Here is a 14,923-nt window from a genome sequence, read left to right as displayed (position 1 = left end):
CGGGATAAGAGACAAAATTTATGACTTTCCCACTGATTCCTCAGCCAATTCTGCCCCTCCCCAGTCCCCACTTCTCCAGAGATTAAAACATGCTTGAATTGGAGAAGTCGTTTCCTTCCTTCTGTTCAGTGCCAGGTCTCAGAGGAAAACATCCATTTTGCTCTTTGATTCTTGTAGCCCAGAGACGGCAATGAAAGACCCACTGCTTCCTCGAGTATAAGGATTCCATCTGGGGGGCTGCTGGGCAGGAAGGAGAGTTGCAGGGTGTCTGTGCATCAAGCGTGGGTGTGAGAATGATTTCCCCCTGGGGCCAGTTTGTTGGCCTGGAGCCCAGAGTGAACCATTCATCTACCTTAAATTGCACCGGGAAGCAGAGATGGCTGGGGGGGGGCGGGGGCGGGAGTCACTCCATGGCCCTGCCACTTTCTGCCAGCTTTCACTGGGTCTCCTCCATGTGGGATGTCCTAGAAACTGAGGCAGTTTTTGGTCTCCTCCAGGGGGAGTAAAAGACGCACCTTCCAGTGGTCAGTAAACTGTAAGTGAAATCAACAAAAATGTGAATGCTCTTCCCACAAAAAGTCAGGAGTTGGACCTACTCTCATAATGACTGGTGGTCTTAGATCACCAGATGCAAGGATGCTTACAGTTTTAATCAGAAGTCCAATTTCTAAGTGCTGAGTGGATGTTAAAGACAAAAGTGCTGTTGATACAGACATAGAACCTGTTCAGACATCTGATGCTCAAAAACGGTAGGCCCAACTTGCTTCACTTTGATCTGGGAATGTTTACTTATAACATTCAGCTCCAGGTTGTAAGAAAAAGAAACACGAAATAAAGCACATAAATAAACCTGGCTGAGCTGTTTGCAACATGCAATCAATGTCTTTAGTTTCTAATTAGGGACAGTGAGTTGAAAGTACGAGGGGTTGTTTTGGTTTCGTCTTGTGGTGGTGGTTTTCGTTGTTGTTGTTGTTGCTGTTGCTGCTGCTGTTGTTGTTGTTGTTTGAAACAAGGAGAAAATTTTGGTCTGTTCACATGGAGGATTTGGCTGAGCCTAGGGTGGCCGATTGGTCTGGTTTGCCCCGGGACCAGGGAATTTCTCAGCACAAGGGATTTTCACTGCCAAAACCAGGACTGCCCCGAGCAAATCAACATAATAGGTCATCCTAGTAAGGCCAAAATGGGCATAGCCTCTAAAACATGGAACGCTTGGCCTCATCCCATTGATGTGATGTTCCAAGATCAAAGAATCCAGAGAACCAAAATGCTTGCAATTTAGGGAATTTAAAAAATTCGCTAAACAATGTCTTAACATTCTAAATGGTTAATGCACCTTCAGGAGAATCTGTAAACTTTGACCACAGATAGTGAAGTTGAGATTTGGGGAAAAAATGTGCATCAGAAATCTGAAATGTTGATATAGGTTTTTAATTTTCTAAAACAGTCAAATAAGAAATAGAAGAAATACCAGGTCAGAACTAACAGATTTTTCTGTTACTCATGTATCTCAATTTTTAGGAGCATTTTAGTGGTGGTGCTTTATGATGAGCTCCACACATAGGTTTGAAATCAACCATATTTGTATTTAAGAGCCAGTAAATCTCCGGAAATTATATTAATTTATGGGAAAGAAAGGTTGAATGTACCTATTTTTTCAAAGATTTAATAATGGCTTGCTTTTATTATGAAAACAAGTTAAACAAAATTTGTTTGTGATTCCAAACAAGGCTTTCGAGATTTTTTGTGGTTTTGAATCTTCTTTTTAGTAATAACAGCTTTGTTTAAAAGAAAAAAAAAGCTTCAGATAATCACGCAAACTAGACATCCAGTTATTTTATAACAGTCTTAGATGCTCAGAAATCCTGCTAAATGTTTCTTTATAAGTAAAACATTTGAACCGGCGCTGTCACAACAAATTCGTGGTCCAAATAGTTCTTAGGATACTTACAGTTGGAAAAATCTAAAGCATGATGGAATCTGGATGAGCTGCTGTTGCAGATTGGAAAGTATAATATTTTATTTGAAATGCTTCTTGATATGATTGTGTTAGCTCTTAGCAATTAAATTTTCCTTTTGAAATGAAAAATCCATACAAAGTCCTTTACAGGCATTTATCTGAGTCAATCCTCATAACAATGTGAAACGTTGTTAATTTCGTTGTAAAAGATGAGGAAACTGGGATACAGAGGGGTTAAGAATCTATGGAAGCACACATGGTAAGAGACGATCTAATTCAGAAACTCTCACTCTTGTACCACCAAATGCTACCTTCAGTGAACTTTTAAGTGATGAAAGATGGAGGGAAGCACAACCAGGCTGGAATGGAGAAAACCAGAAGGGCAGAGGGTTGGAGAAACCAAGGAAATACACAGAGTGTTTTTAAAGAGAGGGAGTGGTCAACTGAGCCAAGTGCCACACACAGACCCAGGAGGACCAAAAAAGGTCAGTTGTATCTTGGCCATGAGGGGCTTTTGGTGACCATAGTGAGAGAAGTTAAGGAATGGTGGGGACAAAAGCCAGATACCTGTATGAAGTAAGAAAGCAAAGTTAGGGGTTAAGCCCACTCCCTTGACCATTTGAATTCTCAAAGAAGAGAGAGCCTGGATGGTAGCTGAAAAGGAAATGACCAGTTTGTTTTTCTAGGAGCCTTGGGGAGGGCAAGGCTGGAGAGGCAGGAGAGTGGGACAATGACCTAAGAATGAGATGCCATAGAGTTCCGAGGGGCCTGGGGGCAGTTGACGTAGGTCCGTGTCCTAGTGGACTTAGACTTGAGAAAGGAGTGAGGCATTCTCTGAGACCAGAAGACAGATCTTGGGAACATGCGTGGGTGTCAATAGAAGGAAGCATTAGGTACTCAACTGGTGGCTGATGATGGGCTTACCTGAGACCTAAATGTCCACGGTGTCTGGGCAGCAAGGTCATCTGCTGAGACAGAAGAAGAGGGCACTAAAGGGGGTCAGAAGGACTTCGGTGAGTGTGGGGAATCTTTGAGGGACCTGGACACTCTGAACAAGTATAAGCACTGACAAGAATTTCTGAGGACCCAGCCGAGACTGGAGACCAAGTGTCTGCAGTGTCCCTGATCTGCAGGTGGTGTGACTTTTCATCCAGACTGTTTACTCTCGTGAGCATGGGAACAGAGAAGGCAGATACACTCCGGATTCAGCTTCGTGCAGAAGCAGTGAGAGGATGCAGTAATCAAGAAGTAAGATGACTGCCAAAAAGCTATTAAGATTCTTAATTATGCCATTCAGGCCAGATACAAAATGAGGTCCCTGCACTAGTGGTTGGAGGTCCCTTCTCCCTGTTTCATATTTTCCAATGTCCCCAGTCAAGACCTAGTCAGCCAAAAGTTAAATCATATGCCCAGGATATTTCCTAGAGAGTTCAAGTATTTCACACTTTGGGAGCTTGACCTACAAACACTGCTCCTGGTGTGTAAGGAAATGAACTTTTAAATCAGAACCTTACAGAAAAACATCAGAAACCAAGAAATGTGCACTAACCCCTGCACACCCTGCAGAGAAAATGGACGGTGATGACTCTAAATTCAAAACAATATTTGTAGTGTGGTCTCCAGAAGAATTTCTCCCCCTGACTGTCACCGCTAAGAATGTATCCAATTTTGACAATCGCTCTAACATAACAAGCCCTCTCTTGGTTCACGTCAGTGGCAGAAATGTCACATGCCTTTGCCTGAAAAAAAAAAAATGGGGCGCCTGGGTGGCTCAGTCGGCTAAGTGTCCAACTTCGGCTCAGAAGTGTCCAACTTCTGTGCTGACAGCTCAGAGCCTGGAGCCTGCTTCACATGCTGTGTCTCCCTCTCTCTCTCTGCCCCTCCCCTTCTCTCTCTCTGTCTCTCTCAAGTAAATAAACATTAAAAATTTTTTTTAAAAACTTAAAAGTAAGCATTTTAAAGCATTTTAGAGACATTGTTCAGGAAGTATTTGCAGGCACTGATAAATTAGATTAAGATTATAATTTGCAGGTTTGATATAACTAAAAGCAGGGATTTCTAGAGGCAGTGCATCATGGACTAAAACCCTTGCTCCAAAACTATCTGAGCAACTAAATTACTAAGTTAACCTCTCTCTATTTCTGTTTTCTTTTCTGCCAAGTAGGTAAACTAATACTATTCTACAGGATTTCTATAAAAATCATATGCCAAGTACCTAACAGAATAGGAAATGCAGGGAGTATTTAAAAGAATAGCTATTGTTATTGCTCCGAAAAAGGCTTTGCTTGAATTCTCTGTGGTCACAGAGAAAACAAACAGTGATTACTCCCCACATCAAAAGGCTTCATGGGGCTCAAGTTGGCTTCCTTTGAATCAGCAGGGAAAGCTTCATCTGTGAGCACATATTCTTTACATTTGAGCCTCAAGGACATATCTCCAAATGCTAAAGTTTAAATTAAAGATGTTTGATTTGCATCTGAACCACCAGATGGTGGCGGGGGGGGGGGGGCGCCCCTTTTTGAATTTGCCTTTGTCCCCGCTTTGAGTCTTGGGTCTCCGGGATCTGGAATGTGAGGTGCCTCCAGACCGCCCCTGCCCCCATTAGTGCTTACGGCTTGCCTCTTTCATAGCACCTGGCACCCTCATTGATTTTTGTCTGTCTTTCCCAATACATCATGAATGACTTGAGGGCAAAAAATTCATCTCACTCTTATTGGTATTCCCAGTGCTTAGGCAGATAACAAATATGTTGAGTGACCAGGTCCTGCCCCAGCCGTGCCTCATGTTTCCACTCTTTGGAACACTCAGCTTAAATTCTTGATTAGCTAATGGACACTTCAGCTAATGGAACCGAGGTATCTTCACTTACATCAGAGAATGAGGCAGACGGGCGGTTGCGCTCTGTTTCTCTTCCATCCAAACATGTCCTGATTTCCAGTTTGTTCCTGGAGCTTCCCTGCTCAGAGAGAAGCAGCTTTGAATAAGAAAGGAATGATCAAAGAATTGGGCTGCTTAGCATATATCCCAGGAAAATTTAGGCATTTTTAATGGAATAAAATGGAATAAAATAAGAAAGGAATGATCAAAGAATTGGGCTGCTTAGCATATATCCCAGGAAAATTTAGGCATTTATAATGGAATAAAATAAACTATAATGGAAACTCAAATTCCTCATTATGCCAAAAGGTAAATAAGTTACTACATCAGTAGGTACGATCGGACTCAGATGTGTTAGCGGAAAATGATACAATTTCCCTACCATCCATGAGTATGTACAGTGAGGAAAGAATCAGCCTATCAGGGTCTGCTCTGCAGATCCGGGAAGGAGACACCGGCCTTATCTGTAAATAGCTGGCCAGGTAATACACGATGAAAGATAAAGGTTTACTCTTTCTGGAGGAGGGAAACTAAAGAGAAAGGAATCCTCACACATCATCCTGCAGTCTGAGGTGTGAAAATGAGGAGAGAGGCAGGGGTCAACGCCTGTGAACTGAGTTCCTTTACAAATTGCCCTTTTGTGCCTTTAGGATTTAACCCTTTTCAGTGGTCTTCTGTGGACCAAGTTTCACACTTGCCAGGTGGTGGTGGATTGGAGTTGACACAGCAGACAATGGCCCCGGGGCGTGTGACGCAGCTGGGTGAGCCCAAGTAAATGCAGTGACCCAAAGTGCCACAGTGACCCAAAGTGCCGGTGGCTTCTCCTGAGGCCCCAGCACACTGCCTCATAGCAACCTGCCCAGATAGTTTCCTCCTAATCCACTCAGTTCTAGCACAATCCCAATTTTGTATTTACCCTCCATTAGCTATTCTTTCAATATTATTTTTGGCCGTATAGGTCATGGACATTTCTCAGGGGATGCTCCTGAAGGCCTTCCGGAATCTCCAAGATTCTGGAATACAACAAGTAAATATTTCCCCTCCCTTTCTCTGATGAGAAGCTAAGTAGATGCTTGCACACTAACTTTAAATGCCCTCGATGGGGGCCAGTTAGGCTCACTCACTCACTAAGAAATTGCTCCAACAATCCCACCTTTGTCAAAGCCTGTGAAGTTCAAATTGACTACAAATTTCTACTTTCCGTGGTCTGAAAAGCTACCTCGTGAATAACAAAACCCTCCATGTTCAGCCCGAGAGTATCACTTCCTGAGCAATATTCACCCAAATTGGCATGGCTGTCTTTGTGGCCCATGTGTCAGGTAAATGTCACTATTTCTGCTCGCCTTGTTTTCTGCTTCATTTATTGATTCATCATTCAGTAAACCACTTGCTGAGCCCTGACTATGTCAAGCCCACGGAATACAAAATTAAATAAAACGGAACTTCTTATCCTTGCAGACCATGCAATGTACTGAGAGAAGATAAATAAAAGTGTATTAAAATCTACTGAACAAATTGCTGTGGGCCAGAGTTGTTTTTTTGTGATTTTTGGGAGGATGACTTGGTTTCAATTAGAAGCCTACAAACAAAATAGTTTCTAAGAGCAAAATGCTGAACATAAAATAGATCGATTCCCCAGGAACCATGGTAAATTATTTTAGAGAAATGGAAAATCGGGAAGGACTCACCTTGATGCTATTTTCTCCTGATTGAACCAATTCCATGCGATGATAATCGATGTGGACTAACCAGGTGAGAAGCTGACCTGGAACAGGTGTTCCTGGGACTTCTTATAGTAAAGCTAAGCTGGTGGCATTCCTTTGTGAGCTACCGTACCTGAGAAAACCTTCTGATATGAGAGTTCACAAGAAATGGAGAGTCTACTTTGTCTCTAGCTTAGAGCCAAAAGCTGAGAATGCCAGTCTATTATGGCTGTGATAAAGGACAAATATAAAAATAGAACAAATGGTAATATAGACTTATACAGTGCGGTACTTTTATAATAACAGCTTTATTCAGCTATAGCTCACATACCTAGGACGCATTTCGCCCATTTGAAACTTACAATAGTTGTTAGTATAGTCACAAAGTTGTACAACTATTACACAAATCAGTTTTAGAATATTTTCATCACCCTTACGAGGAAAACCCATATCCATGAGTTGTCACTTTTCATTTGCCCCCAACCCCTCAACCATAGGCAAACACCAACCTACTTCCTGTACCTACGGATTTGTCTACTCTGGGCATTTTATCTAAGTTGAATCATACAATATGTGATTCGCTGTGACTGGCTTCTTCCACTTAGCACGCTTTCAAAGTCCGTCCAAGTAATAGCACATACCAATACTTCATTTGTTTTGATTGCCAAGTAATATTCTATTCTATGAATATACCACATTTTATTTATCTATTCATCTGCTGCTAGATATTTGAGCTGTTTCCACCTTTGGATATTAAGAATAATGCCCATGAACATTCATGTACAGGTTTTTTGTGTGTGTGTGTGGACATGTACTTTTATTTCTTTGGGGTATATAACCAGAAATGAAATTGCTGAATCATGTGGCAACTGTGTTAAACTAAAAGAAACTTCCAGGCCGTTCTACCAAGAATCTGTACCATTTTACATTCCCACCAGCAATGTATGAGGATCCCCATTTCTCCACATCCTCAATAACACTTATTCTCATCTGGCTTTTTTATTATAGCTATTTTATTCATAGGTGGTATCTATGGTATTCAAAGTGGTATCTCCTTGTGGGTTTGGTGACTAATGATGTTGAGCGTCTTTTCATGTAGTTATTGGCCATTTGTAGGTATTCTTTAACGAAATGTCTATTCAGATCACTTGTCCATTTTTAAAGTGAGTTATTTATCTTTGTGTACGATACTTTTATTTTTTAAAGCTTATTTATTTATTGAGAGACAGAGTGTAGGGGAGGAGCAGAGAGAGAGGGAAAGAGAGGAGGATTCCAAGCAGGCTCCACACTGCCAGGAGAGAGACCAATGCGGGTCTTGAAATCACGAACCGCGAGATCATGACCTGAGCCGAAAGAGTTAGATGCTTAACCAACTGAGCCACCCAGGCACCCCTGTGTACAGTAGTTTTAAAGTTTAAAAAAATGCTTTTATGTTTATTATTTTACATCTTGTACAACAATGCTATGGGCATTATTATTATTATTATACAAGATAAGAGAACTGAGGCTCAGAGATGTCAACTGACTTGCCAAGGTCACGTAGCTATCAAGTAGCAAAGCCAAAACTTGAACCCAGCAGAGGCATATCCCCTGCCATAACTGTGAGCTCTGAAAAAGGAAGAAAATTTTCCTTGTATTCTATCTGGTACTGATTAGGCAGCCCACCATGTCCAAACATCATTAAATCAAATAGTACTAGAATCTCTACACTAAAGATAACTCCCAAGGGAGAGTCAAGCCAGAGCATTCAAAATAAATTGCATGGATGGCCAGACAGGAATCTTCCTTAATAAGACTTCTGTCCAAGCCTGCCATAAATACCCCTGAGAACTCAGAAGATAAAAATAAATTTCATAACAGTGATCTTGCTGTGACCATAACCGGCCTAAAATCACACTGCTTTCTGAGATGCTGCAGATGCTCAATTTTATTCTTCTTTTCAGAATGGGAGTTCTTCAACTTTTTCATGATTGATAAGAGCTTCTAGATGTTTCCAAATGCAGTAGGTAAATCATTTTATAGGGTCAGTGGAAACCATCAGAAAAGACCCCCACAATCTACAGAATTCCAAAGCACCTTAAACAGAACACCAATCAATTACCGCTGAGGATACATGATAAGCTTTGTGTTAATTTTAAGCTAAACATAGTATGAAAGTTCAGAATTGAAAAGAAACAGCAAAAAATGAGGTTAAGTAGAAAAATGTGGACTCTGGAGCCAGACAAACTTGAGCTCACCTGAGAGGAGGCGTCTCCGTAGCTTAAACTTTAAGTGATTTATTTTATCTGAGACATGGATTCTACATTGAATTTACATTTCTTCTGTGAAATGTAAATAGATAGATAGATAGATAGATAGATAGATAGATAGATAATTTTTTTAAAGGCAAAAACAAAAAAAAAAAACAAAAACACCCTATTCTATCTAGCATTATCATAATATTAAATGAATTGTGTATATAAAATGTCTGGCACATTACACTCGATAATGGTGCCTAATTTATGAGAACAGAAGAGAATATTTGTAGGATCGTTGCAATGTCAGTTCCATTTGAAATTAGTAGCTCTAAAAAAAGGAATACTTTTCCAGACCCATGTCCCAAAGGGCATTTTTTAATATAGTAGGGGGAAAAAAAGAATGTTCAAGGCAATAAGAATGCTCTTGCAACATGGCCTAAGACTTTATATTTGACAGCTAATGTATCATTGGGAAGATCTGTAACCTTGAACCAAGGATACAAACCTACAGTGTAGACACAAAGCAGTGTTTAGATGGAAATGAAATTTCCTTTTTTGTTTTTTGCCTTCTTAAACAACCCATCACTCATTCTCTCAACAAGACCGGGCACGATTTTATCAGTCATTCTCAGATTTTATTCTTTATTGGAGGAGAGATGGCAGATACACTTTATTAAAGGCATAAGTTGATATAGACATGCCTTTGAAATAATGCTATTTTCAAGATTGGTGTTAGGACGCACATGCCCCATTACATTCTGGGAAAAAAGGAAAACTTGTGCCCAGCTGATTCTCTCAGGCAAGTACAATGCCAGACGAGGTCTACCATTCTGGGTCCAACATGAAGGACTGGGCAGGTTAATCAGAATTTTTTACAGAACCTGTTCAAAAGAAGTTTAATATACTTTGCAACATTTCAAAGAGGAAAAAAAATGGGACCTAAAACTAGCCATTGACGTTATTAGTGAAGTTGAGCATTATACATGTGATATTTATATTTTCTCTTCTGTGATTTGTATGTTTGTAACATTTGCCCATTTTCCTATTACAGTGTTTATCTTTTCCCATGTTATTTAAGGTTTTAATCTGAGGATATTAATAGGGTTGTCAAAGACAAAGCAAAGATTTTCCAAGTTTTTTGTTTGCCTTTTCATTTGTTTTTTTAAATTATTGATGTAGACATGTCTTCCACTCTAATGCAGTCAAATCTGCCTTCTCCTTCATGATCTCTTGTATTGGAACATCTCCGTTTCTTCGAACCTTATTTTACAACTATACTTAATGGCATCTAATGTGACAGAAAGGCCTAGGAGGTAAGGATGAAGAGCAGCTATTCCATTAAATAATTAGGACGTCCTTGGTCACTTTTAGAAAGAAATTTCTGTATACTTGTGAGTTTTGACCCAAGATTGCTGGAGTATAAACAGTAAATGCAGACTAATATTACAAGAGCCTTGATGTGAATGTGAATAGACACTATCAACATCTATGGATGAGAAAAATGAAGACCTGAGTTGAAGATACTGACCTTGGTCTTTTACTCTGGCAGATCTGATGCGCCTTCAGAGAGACGGTGTCTGTTCCTCATGATGGCTGTGACCCTTTTTGGTGGTTAACTCCATCCTCAGAAGGAAATTCCATGACCCTATAATAGGTGGCATTTCAGGGGGAAAAAGAGAGGTTATGCATCATGATAATTGTGGTAATACTTGAGTTTGAAAGCTTTGAAGCCTTTGCCCACTTTATTTCATTTTAGCTTCAAGTGTCAAAAAGGGATAGGTGGAGAAGCATCATTATTTCCATTTTACAGAAGAAGGAAATGAATTGCCCAGAGTTTAAGCAATTGATAAAGCCCAGCATGGTACCGCTCTGTGAAATACCAGACTATATTCTTATCCTCATATGCACAGATATAGTCGTGTGAGTAAGACAAGATATAAAAGGAACAATTAAGAGCACCCAAGAGAATACACACTAGCATCAGATGAAATGCCACAAAATACTCTAATGCATGGCACTCATAATAAATGCTGAACAGGTAGCTGAGAAAAGATTACATCCATGTTGCCTGATTATTCGAGAAAAAGTTGATGGAAATATGAGTGTTTCAAATGGGAGTTGGATTTGGACAAGTACATTGAAAGAAAGCATTTTCGACAGGACTGAAAAGAGACCACACTAGCGTAAGAACGGAAGACCTGGATGGAGATTGCGGGAGGCAGGAAGCCGGCCTGCTGGAATAGCCTTGTTAGGAGCAAGATATTCGGCCGGAGAGGTAAAGTCAAAATTTAAAGGGCCTAGAATATCAGGGTGAAACATTTGAAACTGAACCTTTCAGCAACAGAGAAGCACGGAAGGTATGTTCAAAGGAGAGGGAAATGGTTAAAGACGCGTTTCTTAGGAAGACTCGTGTGATAAGAACATGCAGAGCAGATAGAAGGAAACAGTGCAAGAGGCTAGAAAAAAAGAAAAGCAGAGGGGCAAACTCAGAATCACAGGTGCTGAAGAAACGTGTTCCCAAGAGTTCAGTCCCAGAGAGTGGAGATTACCTGATGCCAGTGAAGGGAGACAGGCAAGGAGAGATATTTTTCTATCTTTTTTATCCGTATTTTATGTGTACACACACACACACACACACACACACACACCACTGTGCTCATGCACCAGGCACCCAAAGGCCCCTTGTTGCCTGCTTCTCTTCCAGGGCCCTGGAGAGGACAGAGCTGAAGCAATTAGTTCAGACTGATAACTAGGCTTGTGGAAGTGGATGAGCCTTCAGACGCAACAGAGGAAGATATTTTTAAAAACCAAAGGCCCAAAGAGGGAGATTCGAGGAGCGCTGGTAGTTAATGGATAGGAGCAATGAACAAAGGCGATTAAGGGAGCAGAGCAGAACGGTAGCTTCCTCTGACAAGTGCACAGCACCTTCTAAAGCACTAGGTGTAAAGCCTCACATGCACTGTCAAGGGTGTGAGCGGTGAAGTTAATGGAGAAAGCAGAGTTATTCTGCCGGAGAGACCCATTTGAAAGTGAAATAGAGGTCAAAACCCCACTCTAACATGGAAATTGGAAACTGCCAGATGTTCCGATGCTGTGGTATAGTTCAAAAAGGGCAGAATTGACGGATTATTAACTGTGCCAGCTGGCATCGTGGAATTTATGTTTTCTTTGTTATGTGAAATGTACAATCATAACAGAAACATTAAAAACCTGAGTAGGTTCAAGGAAGGACATAAAACAATATAAATCAAAGTTTACTGTAATAAATATAGCTAACAGCAGAGGGCTCCCTTCAACGCCTGGCAAATTCTCAAGGCAGACAAACTCAAGGGAAGGAGTTTTTTTTATTTTCTGGTAACTTCTACCAGCATTGAACATTTTCATACATATGGGGGAAAAAACCCAACTAAATAAATGAACTAAACTAAACTAAATGTATTACAAGCATAATTTTTAGAACTTCAGGTCCTAAGATTCCTTTCTTTAAAATTTTTAACTGTATTTTTTTTTGCTAATGAGAAACTATCTGAAGTTATTAATGCAATAATTCAGGGCGGTCTAGTTATAAAATGCCTCGAGATAATAGAGTAACAGCAGTTACAACCCAGAATAATAAAATATTTGGTAATTATGATAATGAATCAGTCAATAGGATTTCTTTTAAAATGAATGTAAAGATTTCTAGAATAGTGATACATGCTCCACATGGGAAATAAGTAAAAATAGAAGATAAAAAACAGTAAGCTTAGCCCTCAGATATATCCTTAGTTAACATTTTAGTTTATTTTTTTTTCAGTCTCTTTTGTGTATAAGTTTGTTTCCATGTTAATATATACAGTCAGATTGATGACTGTATTATGTGTAGAATTTATCATTTTCATCTTGCTTAAATAATCCACATTTTAACAAAACATTTCATAGTCCATTATAAATTCATTTGTATACATAACTCTTAATAATTATGTCATACTCAGTAATATGAGTATATGTCCTAAGAGGTACTTAACCAATATAGGTACTTAACCAAATTTAAGCACATTCCAAGTGTTCTTTTTATGTAAGTGTAATATCTTTTCACTTAAAATCATTTTTTTGTATCGTGACTTAGCTCCTCAGGCTAGTAGTTTTCAAGATAAAAAAAACTTTAAGAAAAACAAGGGAGTATGAAATAAGTAGCCTAGCCAATTTACACATAACTTCTATTTAAGTGGAAATGACACTGTTAAACTACAAGACCTTGGTGTGGCAACAAAAGGACCATTTTTAACCACGTTGCTGCCCTTGAAGGACAACTGATAGTGACTCATGGGAAATAGCCCACGAATAGCACAGAAAACATGTAAGGAGACACAAGTAGGGTTTGATTAATGAACATCATAAGCACACTATAGTCATATCTATATCTGTGTGTTTTTATATTGCTTTTAAATTTGTCTATACGTATTTACATTTAACTGGGGAAATGGACATAGCACATTCTGAAGTATAAATATAATTATTCTTTTACTTCATCATATTTTTGTTTTACTATTCAGAATTAATAGAAACAGCCATTATGAAAAAGAGATATCAGATTATAAAAATAAATAAATAATAAGAATAAAGAAATGGATGCATCGGGCCATTAAAGAGAGAGAGGGAGCGCGCGTGCTCTATTTAAGCCAGTTAGTACCCCTGACACCAGTGAAAAATTCTGGTGCCTGGAGCGAACAGACCAGATGCACAACACCTTCTAACACATGGTGTCTGCAGGGCTCAGCTTTTCCTTTTGCAGAATATTGTGAAGTGTGAGTGGTGCAATGGACTAAGCATAAAAATCTGCAGTCTGAGTCAGATGATGTGGGTTCAAGTTTCTCCCTGATCATTACCAGATGTGTGACTTTGGAGGAGTTAAGTAATCCTTGAAATTCACTTAGGGGTAAAAAAAAAAAAAAAGTGATTTTTATAACCCTCTAATGCATTTCAGACTATCTACCTAATGACACAGACAGCATTTCCATAAAATGGCAATTTTGACCTATAATCCCTACATCCAAACACACAGAATAGAAACCCAAGAGGGCTATACTCTGCAACCAGGGCTCTTTAGCAAATCAGGGCCTGGAAAGAGTGGACATTAGATTAAACACAAGCTGTTTTTAAGTCAAATTGAAATCCTATTTACATTTTTCATAAGATATTTTAGAAATAAAGTATTGGAATCATTTACAAAGCATATTATTGTATGCAGTAGACTATAGTGTAGCCATATTTTCAACCAGTTATTTTTAATTTATGATGATGAAAAATATGGATAAAGTAGACTTTGTCTCAAAATGTTGTCATTTGATTTGCACACTGTCCTCAGAAAGGATAATGATTTTCCAAAGGCTAGTTTTACTGCTAGTCAGGTACAGCACTCATTTCAATACTGATGTTTTTGTTTAAATACACATGTCTGAGGACTTCCTTGGGTTCATCAAGGTACATCGTTAACTATACCATGAGTCAGCAAATTTCAACCCTTCAACTCAGGGGCCAAATCCAGCCTGCTGCCTGTTTCTGTACAGCCCTCAAGCTAAGAATAATTTTTTAAATTTTTAATGGTTAGAAAAATCAAAAGAACTATAATGGTTCATCACACATAGAAATTATATGAAATTCCAAGTTTAGCATCCGTAAAATTTTGAATTTCATCAGAAAATTTGTGGAAATCTGTTTTCTCTCTTGTTACATAAGCGCTTACATAATATCCTCAAATTTGCCTCTTGGCCTACAAAGCCTAAAACATTTTGTTTACTATCTGGCTCCATACGGAAAAAGTTTGCCAAACCCTGAACCATGCCAAAACCCAAAACCATTCTTCAGTGTTCCTTGGGCTCTTTATGAATAATTAAAGACTGTGCCCCTTTCATATTAGAAGCAAATAGTCAATAGCAGTGGTTCTCCAAAATTCTGTACTTTGCAATTACCTGGGTAGCTTCAGAAAATATTGATGTTTGTGTCCCAGCCCCAGAGACTGTGGTTTAACTGGTCTGGGGTATGCCCTCAGCTTTGAAAGCTTTAAAAAAACCATGCGTAGGTGATTCTAATATGGAGTTTAGCAACAACTGATTTGGTACTTTGGCAAATTCAATCCACTCAACTTCCCTCCTGCTGATTCCCCAGCA

General features: G+C 39.4%; 1 long non-coding RNA gene across 2 annotated transcripts in view; it reads right to left on the bottom strand.

The window, feature by feature from the left end:
* LOC121029922 (uncharacterized) overlaps nt 1-14,923 on the bottom strand; it is a 28,189-nt gene that overhangs the window by 12,655 nt on the left and 611 nt on the right. The window contains exons 2-3 of one of the 2 annotated variants that reach the window (XR_005789978.1): nt 10,303-10,419; nt 4,827-4,913 (exon numbers count right to left, since the gene is read on the bottom strand). This is a non-coding gene — a long non-coding RNA (uncharacterized LOC121029922). Of the gene's footprint in view, nt 1-4,826; nt 4,914-9,392; nt 9,656-10,302; nt 10,420-14,923 lie in introns of those variants that run through there. The other variant, XR_005789979.1, reaches the window with a different exon arrangement.

This window comes from Herpailurus yagouaroundi, unplaced genomic scaffold, assembly GCF_014898765.1.
Source record: "Herpailurus yagouaroundi ecotype Mexico unplaced genomic scaffold, PumYag 139, whole genome shotgun sequence".
Taxonomy (NCBI): domain Eukaryota; kingdom Metazoa; phylum Chordata; class Mammalia; order Carnivora; family Felidae; genus Herpailurus; species Herpailurus yagouaroundi.
This window is presented reverse-complemented; position numbering and strand designations above follow the sequence as displayed.